At 43.3% G+C, this 11,080-nt stretch overlaps 1 protein-coding gene across 1 annotated transcript in view; it reads right to left on the reverse strand.

Annotated features, from left to right (window-relative positions):
• rsh (Rap GTPase activating protein radish) overlaps positions 1 to 9,641 on the reverse strand; it is a 192,203-nt gene extending 182,562 nt beyond the window's left edge. The window contains exon 1 of the mRNA XM_075893404.1: positions 9,509 to 9,641. The gene's annotated coding sequence lies outside the window, so the exon portion shown is untranslated. The remainder of the gene's footprint in view (positions 1 to 9,508) is intronic.
• Positions 9,642 to 11,080: the final 1,439 nt, after the last annotated feature.

The following is an 11,080-nucleotide window of genomic DNA, read 5'->3' on the forward strand; positions in this document are numbered from 1 at the left end:
TTGGCGCGAACGAAGGCGTACCGTTACCCTTTGTTCCCTGACGCCGTCGAAGACTGGAATGAGTTACCCAGTAACATAGTCAATGCAGGTGATGTTAGTGAATTTGTGCATTTAATTGATTTACATTCATGTGATTTATTGCAAAGAATATTGAGATTGTAATCTGTTGCAGTGTTAATTAGGGTGTGTTTTTTTGTTTTTCGTTTGGAATGCAGAGCTTTCGTTGATTTGTATATGTGCATACATCTTTTATCATTATGAAAATGTAGTTATGTGCCTACTTTGTTTCTACAGTGTATCGTACTTTTCCTATAATGAACCTCAACAGATGGTTGACAGTATTTCTAAATAAATAAATAAATAAATATAGATTATACACTAACTTTCACGCATAACAGAAATAAAACGCTTAATTATTTGCCATCAGGATGTTATACGGCTGGCCTATTGTTCGAAGAACGTAGAAAATTAAAAAAGGAGACTGCTACAAAATATCAACAATGACCTTTGATCATTGCTTTTAGCGCATTTGTTCTGGTTAGTAAGATAGCCGTTTCTTTGCGAAAACATCGCCAGCGAAATGGTTCCAGAACATCTCATGTTTCTGATGCCATGAAAGTGACGGTGAAATTCGAAAGTTGCGGCAAATGGGTGTAAAGGAAAATTTAACCCACGCAGTCCACGCATGGCCTAGTTCGTAAAATCAGAGTGGCACATATTCATTGCAGTCGTCCATACTAAAGGGCACTGCGTGCGAACCCTAACAGCCTGATTTCCGTCTGAATGGTCAGGCAAGGGGAGCCCGTAAAGTTGTGCAGCCGAGCACTTGCAAGGATGTTGCTGCATTCAAGTCCGGAGAATAAAAAATATGGTTGCGCTCATTTGAGAACATGGGGGTGCTTTTTGAATGCAATCGAAGCAGTGTCGTACCGAGATAGTTTTGTATACAGGGACACAAGCGTCTGTCCTGCATCTGCTCTTGGTTCTCGCAAGCATTGGGAAGGCCACCCCGTTAATTAGGCTGTTGCGTTCTGTACAACATGAAAAAGCGTAGCGTTGTTGTATGAATAATATTTGTTGGTCTTGGAACGCCTCAAAACGACAATATAATTATAAGGGGCACCGTAGGAGAGGGCTCCAGAAAATTCTACCTCCTGGAATACAACAAGCGCCTAAATCTAAGTAAATAGGGTTCTAGCTTTCCTTCTCCACTGGAATACAGCTGCCGCAGCCACCATATGACCTCGGCACCTTTGGGTCTGTCGAGATCATCGTAGCCACAAGACCACCGTGCTGTGTGTCAACCTAATGATCAAATCAGAAAAAAAACACGTAATGCTACCCTTCTAGTGAAATTACACCCACTAAAATGTCCTCGCCCTGGTCGGAATAAGATCTTCAGTTGAGTAGACAACTTTCATTATTATTTTTATTCAAAAGAAGCTTAGAGTAATAGGTAGTGAATCTACTTCTTGGTTGGTATGTTTCAGTTGGTATATAGTTATACTGCGTTTTTTTTCATAACTAGGAACTAACGTTTGCGGTGCCCGTTGCGCGCTTTACCAAAAACACATACGTCATGCATCGGTCTCGAACAGAGTCGATTGCGGGACTGGTTTTTCGCGCATCGCTGCTTGATAACCAACTTGTGAAAGTTGTAAAATGACAAGGAACACATGCGAGTGGACGATTATTTGTCTCCTCTCTTGGGTTAGTCATCGTTTTATTATTTCTGCTTATTTATCTTAACCAGTTCGTCAGTTGCTGGTGCCCTATCAATAAAAGAAAAAAAAAACGCCTTCTCTGATAACATAAGAAGCAGAACTATATCAGCAAGCAAACAGACCAAGAAATGATGAGAGAAAAAAAGCGTTAGGGTGAACCACGTGTGTGAGCCACGATTGATATCGACCTGAGGCCCTTCGATAGAAAGAAGTAGAGGAAATAAGCGCCTGTGAAGCATCTGAGAGCATCTGTAGGCAGCACCACTAGGAACTCTCGCTCGCCATGTTCCTTTGCAGCCATGCTTTCTATACCCGACAAAACTCGTGCCTCACCGGCCGATTCGAGAACAATGTACGTAAAATATCTTGTTTTGCTACAGGGCTCATGCATCTGCTTCGTATTTGTTTGCGTGTGCGCACGTCCAGCCCTGGAGCGTCGGGGCAGCGGCACTTTGCATTGCACCCCTTTTTTTTTTTTTGGTGGCCGCCCTCCTTACGAATTCAACTCGCTTGTATCGTGCACTGAACAACAAGGAGACGATAGTCGAGAATGCGCCCCTGAAACCGAAAGTACGATAAGCTGCTGACTCAGACACTTAAAAGCGCGTTGCATAAAAGTTTGTTCAGCAAAAAAAAAAAAGAGACAAAAAGTGTGCGAACAAATGTAGATCTAAAATTCGGTGATTATATTTGACTCCGGTAAAGTTCCATGCTTGCAAGTATGTCGGAATGCCCAGGAAGCATGGAAAAGATACAACACAGCCCATATCACAAGTCGTTATCTTTCCGCGAGATAAGAACAAAAAGCGCGTATCGCTTCTCTACTCAAATTGAAATTTCTTGAGTATATGTTTTGTTTGAGTAATCCAATAAAATGCTTGGTATATCCGCGTGGTCGCTAAATTAAGACAACGCAAGCTTCCCAGTGCGATGTAATTGAAAACGAAGTAATCTAATTTAAGTATTATAGAAGGTGTCAGTCGGGCTTCTTGGTGCGATTCTAATTGAGACATAATTAGAGGAAAAAGGGCAACAGAGAAAAACTAAGGCGGACATGCAAGACGTATTCTGTACGTTTGCTCACTTTGTTCATTGCCCTTTCCAGCGCTAAGAAGTTATGTCTCAGTCCAATGCATTAGGTATGTCTATTCTTAAAGAGATCTTGTAGCGAAGAGTTAGGGAGAAAGAATTGGCGTTATCGGCTATGTTCTATAAGGAGTATATACAAAACTTATACCTTTATTTTTTGTGTTCTCGTATAACTTTTCATCGGTGGTATAAAAAAGCGAACCACCTACCATTATTAAGAAGTCTGCATTGCACTAACTACTCTATCGCCTTATTTATGAGCTGTCGGTGAATGTTTCAACGTATTTTTCTCGCATTAAGGTGTCATTATTCTCCTGTCATTTGCTTCTCTCACATGGAAGCCTATGAGCCGTCGAAGCAAGTTTTTGATAGATTTGCCATTGAAACAGACAGTTGTGAGTGTAAGTTGATAATCTTTGATGACGATGAGTCGAAAAATTCAGAAATCAATTGCATCATTTAATTATTGTAAAGTGTAAACTTATCACTGTTCATTGAGCTTAACATGTGGTATGCAAAAACTTCACCGCGAGACAGCACCAACAGTCTTCGTCATCACCGTCATCATCATGATAATCGTAACCCCTGTGGTGCAACGTAGAGCTCCGGGCCCCAAAAGTGTTGAATTCAGTACTTCTGTCTAGGCGCAGTGTGCAAATATTGATTTTCTAGCCGCAAAGCTTGAAAGTCAGAGGAAACTTTATTTTTTTTTGTAAAATACTAGACTATTGTGATTGGGGCAAGAAGATTAGAATGAGTCCTTTTGTTTGTAAAAGATGCGACAAATGCTGGAAAGTTAGATTCAATAAGCGCGGAGTAATTGGTGAAACGATGAAAGAACAAATCACAGTTGGGATTCCCGGGGAGTGATGCCGAAATCCTTGCTTGTAGCATAAATTCTCCCCTGTGGTGTGAAGGCTGGCTGCGGAAGTATTCGAAATCAAGTCACGTGGCACGTAATTGATCCGTTCTCGATCACGTCCATCGTGTGAATGCAGCTTTGTTAGACGGAACGTTACCATGCCACGGGAAAAACTCTGTTTCTCGTATGTACTGCGTTTGCAATAGGCACTGGACGCTGTCTGCCACAGAACTTTCCAAAATAAATAGGAGAGAACTCTGGCACTGCGATCGTTCAGCCACCAATAACGGTGCGAATGATGGGTAGTACACGGATTCGCCCAGTCTTCGTGCATGTGGCCTTGTCTATCGCTGCGTTTTGGTTTTGTTCCAAATAAAAAAAAAAACGCATCTTTGTGAACCAATTTGAATGGGTGAGTGGTCCGAGGTGCTGAAGCGTAAGGGTGAAACGTTCGCTGAACTTTGTCTGGCGGCAAAGTGGATTCAGGCCCACGGAGCCTTCGGGAGCCGAAAGAACGGAGATTAGGGAAATTCGTTGGATGGCCATTATTCTCGTGCTGGCTGAAGCGCCGAGTGTTCCAGCTCCCACTGACACTAGTGCCAGCGTTCCCTCTGGTGTGTTTATATGAAACTCTTTGTTGTCTGTTATGCTGTCCTCTCATTGCTCTTGACGCATCCCTACTGAGATACGCCAGTACTTCACACTTGCCCAGGTTTCACATTAGTGAAAATATATTTGATCTCTGTGTGAGTCCTCTGCATATACGAAATTTGCAATATGTGTATTCTGGGGCCCGTATCCTGAAATGATTGCGAAAGGCGATGGTACCGCCCTTGGTGACATAGGGTTTAAGGTGTTTGATAACCGGTCTGTGCAACGTTGAAACCACAAAAAACACGCGCTTGCAAAAGAACGAGCGCTGAAAACGCACTGAGGTGACGCTCGCTTTATCTTTCAACGTAAAAAAGGCCCCGAAGTCTACCAAGGACTGAGTAGTAGTAGGTATACAGTCTACGCCACCGAAATTTTGTGTAGACTTCCACCAGGCAACGGTAGTAGGGTGTGTTCATGCTCAAGGCATGTCAGGATACCATAAAATGTGGTCACGTTGACGAGAACTCTAAATGGCACCCGCACGTTCCCAGTTTTTCTCAGTAGCCAATCAGCGCGCTCCAAAGGAGATGCTTTTGTGACTGTGAGATTTTGTGCTCATTTGATGGTTCGGCGCCAGTGTGACTGCAGCGTCAGAATGCATAGCTTAGCTTATGAGAAAAAAAATGGCCACGTATCTGCGTGCATTGATGGCAAAGGTCGTCAAAAGACGATAGTCTTCTGTGTGGAGAGAAAGAGAATAAAAAGTTTATTTGACGTTCTGCGTGAGAAAATTAGAGAGTAAGTGCTGCGAGAGATATGAACGTCATCTGGGAGCAGTTTCAAAATGTGGAAGTCTTTCTAGAATTCAGAGTGATCAGTAGACGTCAGCAGCGTGCTGTTTTAGAGAAGCATCGGAAACGCTCGCTTTTTCACTCATAGCGTCGCGTAATCAGCGCAGCGCAATAAGCACTGCGTTCTCTAGAATTATGTATGTATGCATTTTATAAATAAAGAAACACACCGAATGATACAAAGGCACTGATGTTTACCTAACGTATACTTTACATCTGCTTTTCGATTAACAATGTTTACAAGTATGAACGGAACAAGTAGATGCAAGTTCGACATGATTGGGCGTTGAGAGGGTGCCTACATTTTCGCCGTGTAGCTGAATTGTCTGTCTGAAAAGCGAACAGGCAGGCAGACAGACAGATAGACAAAGTTCTTTGCGATGAAGTATCCCCAAAAAGACTATCGTCTTTAAAAATACTATATTGAGACGGGGTCATTTAAAATAAACGTGATGCGCTTGTCTCCCTCCCTGCTTCAGTGGCATATAGCGTTCGGGCTACACGGGCACCTGTGTGCATGTTTTTCCTGCCTGCTTCTGAAGGTCGATTTCAGCAAACTTGGTACGGTCTTTTCTGAGCAGTGCAGCTCTTTCTTATCAATCCACAATGCCTATAGCAGACATACAGGTTTAAAACGAAGGTGATGGTAAAGGAGAGTTGCCCTAACAACGGCAATATATTGTAAGTACACCGTTGACAGATTTCGCAACGTCTACACACACACAATGACGTATCCTCCAGAACAACTCTGAAACTTGAGCCCTTCCAAACGATCGAAGTCATTTGGAGAAGGAGACTCGTGTAACATTTTGGAATCGATTTCGCCACCTGCTCGCGATTAACTCAACTGCAAAGGCGTAGGCAAGGAACAGGGAAATGAGAACTTTTCCTAAATGAAGTGAATCAACGCCCGATTTGGACTTCGCTAGTGCGAGAATTTGAGAGCGGTAGCTGTATTCGTTTCCATGGAAAAGCAGACAAACTTCTTGTATTGCAAACCTTATAGTATAGATAAATTTAGAATCGCAGCTCCTGGTGCTTTATCTTAAGCCGTAACTTAATGTGTTCAAGACCACCTAAAGAATAGTTACTGTCGAACTCATGTGCTTGGCAAGCCGCATTGTGCCCACGGCTGAGCACCTAAATCTGTCATCTTTTGAGAGATGTAGGGGCTTTTTCAGCTTTCCCTGATCCGTAAACTCTACCTTCACATCTAAAAAAAAAAAAAACAAAAAAACTAGCCTTGTACAAATCGATAGCCGACTATTGCGTAAGCAGGACGCACTTTTACAGAATTTTCAACTTCCAATATTTTTTTTAGTTTTTACCTCTCTAATCTGCCACATGATTAAGAAGAATGTCGTAGGGAAGGTCTTCGAAACTTTTAACCTTCCGGTTTTTTGATTGGCACGTAAATCTACTTAAACGGGCCTTCAAAGCTTCACCACCATCGAAATCCGTCCCCGGTGACCGCAATTTTATTCCATTACCTTTGGGTCAACTATGCCTAAATTTATTGCACCCACGAGGTAGTTAGAGCCTCCGACGCACGTTTGGACTCGCGAGGTCTTTAAACATTTAGAAATTAGAAAGAATTGCATTCTTCAAAGGGCATAAGTTAGACCTGAGATCAGAGTGATTATGGCGTTTCACTGGTTAACTTTATGTTGCGGTATCCAATTTTAAAGATGGCGCCTGCATTTTGACCGGAGTACAACGTAAGGATGCTTGCGTACCAAGAAATTGTTCTGGGAGACTAATTTCTGGCGCCTCCGATAGCTTCAAGTTTACTACAGGACGTCAAATAAAATGAATGAGGAATTAATGAATAATTTTCAAGTGGTATTCGAATCGATGGACAATTCTTGTTGGGTTTTACAAATCGGCAGATCAAAACACGCACTTCTAACGCATTATCTTCTGAGAAATGATAGCTGATGCTTCACAGACAACTTTACTCGGCCAGCCATGAGCCACGGGGGAATTACAGACTTGCTGTGGCAGTATAACAGTCAGTTTTGAAGCTGAGAAATATTGTGAATATACGGCCCCGTTAGCAATCATGAAAACGCTTAATGGTGAAGCTGCCATAGCATCTTCTTTCACTGAAGTGAAATAGGTGGCTACATCGTAGGCTTCAGTAAGTTGAGGAGGCTTCCAGAAGCACTCGAGAAAGAATGTCAAGAATGAGGTAAGCTGTATTTAGCGTCTGTGGAAGGGCTCCGAAAGGAAAAACAACCAACAATAAGAGAACGTACATGACATGTATGCATATTCCATGGGTACGAAAACCGTAATCTTTCTTTTTTAGAATACAGCTCACGAAACGCTGGAAAAATTTACACCCAACTAAGTTATCTGTGCTTTATAGCCAGCCGGCTTAAAAACATCCTCTCCTGTAATAAAAAAGTATGCCAGCTTTGAAATATGAAAACTAAGAGAATGCGCCAGTAGGGAGAACTAAGTTTAATGTGCTCACAGTTTACGTCCTGTCCTATAAGGTTATACATAGAGAACTATGCCGCAAACACCGTCGAAAGGGTTGCAGGTTCCCAATTTTTTCGCAATCAGCATTGAGAAACTGAAAGGCCTCTTTTCATGAAGGTTTCAATAAAGGTCTAACTAAAATCGTCGCTCCATAAAAAAAAAGTTAGAAATCATGAGGCACGTGCGCACAAGTCAATCTGCAAAGATTGATGTAGGCTATTTCTTTTTATAACAATATAACAGTGAAATCACACATCCAGTTCACCGTGTGATTGCGCGCAGCCGTGAAGAATTTTTCCCGACGGACGCCGACACGCACGCTATGCTCCAGCAACATGAACGCCTGACGAAACTTGATATCAGAAACTCTGCTTGAGTTTTTTGTTGGGATGCAGCTACGTATAGTCTGAATTGTATTTTCTCTTTCCACAAGGCGAACGTCATGTATCAATGAAAGAATTCATCACGCTCTTTTTATTTTTCTCTTCCACCGCTATGCAGCTGTCGTCGAATGCCGACGCAAAGAATTTGTGTTCTGAATTTTTTCTATGTAAAGAGGCGATTTGTTTTTTTGGTCATGTTAGAATAGGGTTTATTATTCTCATTCTTCTTGTTTTTATGAAAGTAGGTACAAATATCAGCCCCGCTCTGCATTGTATTGCTTGTATTGACAAATTCTGGAAATTTAACATTAAACCCCGTTAACATTTCATTGGTTTCATGTTCCGAAAGCAAATTTTGATTACGTATTCATGTTCGAGGTAGCTCTTAGGTAAGTTTGCGTTCCACACTTCTTATAAAAATATTGAGAAATAATATGGCATGAAATAGTATTATTACCTGTCAGTAAACTGAAAGTACGACACGTGCGGAAAAATTATTCAGGCAGTCGTACCTTGCTGCTGATTCCACAAATTATTTCAACAGCGTTTCAAGCATGTGGAAACGGGCTGTCGTCTTCATTTATTATTTATATTGTACTCTGTAGAGCAACCCAGCTGTGCTATCGCAAGGCTGCGCATGCCGAAACGAGAAACGTAGCGACACCTTACAGGAATTTCTGTACAGCAGCCAGACTGGAATCTACCTATGTTGCGCGACTGCACATTTCAAAGTAGATTGGTATGAACCAAGTTGATCAGCATAAAATGACATATATACGCAATAGAAAGCAGATCAAATATGTTGTACAAAAGCACCAGGGCGTTCAGTAGCTTCCAATTATTTGGTACATTTTGTGGTCTAACTGTTGGTACAGTTTTCATTTTCTAATCACTTTTTGCCAACAATCTTGGTATTAAAGATGCGTTCCTATACCCACCTGATACGAACGAAATGAGCCACCTTATCAGCGAGCGACCGAGATGCTAGCCGTTAAACACATTCTCTCAACTAATCTTGTTACGTGTCCCACTAAAATGCATACTTTAGAAAGGTGCGAGTCACAGTTGCACCTCCTATCCGGCGCTGTAACGAGCGATCCCATTCGCAAGAGAGGAACGCCGGAGCTTTTCAAAGCCGCGATGGCCTTGACCCAGAAGTGGATACAACATAAAGCGCGAGTTGCGAGAAGAGAGAGCTGGAGAGAGCAACCAACCATTCATGCCGAGAGCAACCAAAGCGTGTCGCATGAGAGGCAAGCCCACTCCATTGCGGGATATTAAAAGCAAAACAGCCCTGAAACTCTGAGCGTGAGAGAGAGACAAGGGGAGAGAAAAGATTGGGGTGAAAGCCGGTGTGTACATAACGGGGCTCCGTCTGTGCAGAGTCTTTCTATTACTGGCAACTGTGTCGAACGTTACGTGTTTTAAACCTGCCTGGAAAACCATTGTTCAAGTTAGAGCACACTACCGTAGACGAGTGGCATCAGGTGCCAAGCCAGAGAGCCGGCGCCAACTTACCTGTTACAGGCGCCAAGGAGGATGCCTGGCAAGTGCGGACCGGGCCAGCGACTTCGGCGCGAGGAGCGCCGACCGCGTCGCCTGTTGCATCTGTGTTATCCCCCCTTCGAAGCTGGCTTCATGGCACGACGCTGGGGCCAGACACCGAAGCGCGCGCGCACGATTAGCGGGCTACCGTTGCCCAGGAGACGGCGCAGGCCGCCGCCGTGATGAGGCGCTGCCTTCGCTCCCTCTGATCAATACTGGAAGCGCTCACGGCTCATATTTAAGTTGAGTGCAGCGCGACGATACCTTGCTGATCTGGGGACCAACCATTCGCTAGGGAGGACAGAATATCGAAAGTTACGATACCGAGTCCCGTTCTCGAGGTAGATCAACTGGCACTCTTTCGCATTCAACGAAAGAGGCGTAAGAAAAGTTGCGTGTGCCTGATGTCCCGAGCATATTGCGCGTCAGCATGGAACGAGAGACAGTGCAAAGTGAGCAAAGTGGTCCGGGGACTACGTTGTCCCGCGGAAGAATGCCCCACCAGGCATTTGTGTGCAGTTTCACACGATTCGCTTTGCTGTGCAGAATTGATGAGCGAGAAGAAGCCGGCAAGTGCGACTGGGTAAGGAGGGGGGGGATTCGTATCGTCGCTACTGATGCTGGCTTTAATGTTGGGCTTTGGGCCAGCAGTCAGTTCACACGCACAAGAAAACGAAGGCGCGCGGTGCAGCTGCTCTAGGAGGCACCTTTGGCTTCGCGTGGGGAACGTTTTCTTGAGGCTTATTATTATGAACACAGGGTTAGATTATCATCATTCTTACTGCTTCTCAGTTTTATAATCTTATGGAACGTTTCGGAAAATTCGTAAACCACAGCGTTAGGTCACAGATGTAGGTTGCACTCAAGGCTCTAGGTGTGTGGTACGTTGACGCCTACACCAGTGCTCAATTATGAAAAAAGTAGCTAGGAACTAGTAACATATTCTTTTGAATATGTTTCGCATACTACTGAAAAACCGTCGTGCAATCAAGGAGTAATTGTACAGTTTTTGAACAATAAGCAAGTACCATTTCGAACTAACTTCAGCGTCGAGTGGCGAGCACTCGTGTCACTTTGGGGTATATATATATATATATATATATATATATATATATATATATATATATATATATATAATGTGCTCGCGCTACGGCAAACCATACACACAACGAGAACATGATGTCAAAACACGACAGAATAACACAAGGGTTGCAGTACTTTTCACAACTCGTTTTTTTTTTGCACGATCTTGAGAGTGGGGTTGCGTGGGCAGCCTGATTTTTCGGTACAAGTACAAAATAAAAAGCAACGGTGCTCCGTGAAAGAGCACGTCGTGGGTGGCTGCATGGCTGCAGTGCGTCAGGGTGTTACGATTAATGAAGAAAAACCTAAACCAAGGAAAGCTTCAAAGGAAGGATAACAGTTATTATGGTATGCGAAACCAAGCAAAAGGAGAAAATGTCAACTGGTCTCATGTATCCACGGCGACTGCCGTTTACTGCTGTTCGTGCATGGTCGCGCTTTAATAATTGCGTGGTACTATAA

The sequence above is a fragment of the Rhipicephalus microplus genome, chromosome 4, assembly GCF_043290135.1.
Source record: "Rhipicephalus microplus isolate Deutch F79 chromosome 4, USDA_Rmic, whole genome shotgun sequence".
NCBI lineage: Eukaryota > Metazoa > Arthropoda > Arachnida > Ixodida > Ixodidae > Rhipicephalus > Rhipicephalus microplus.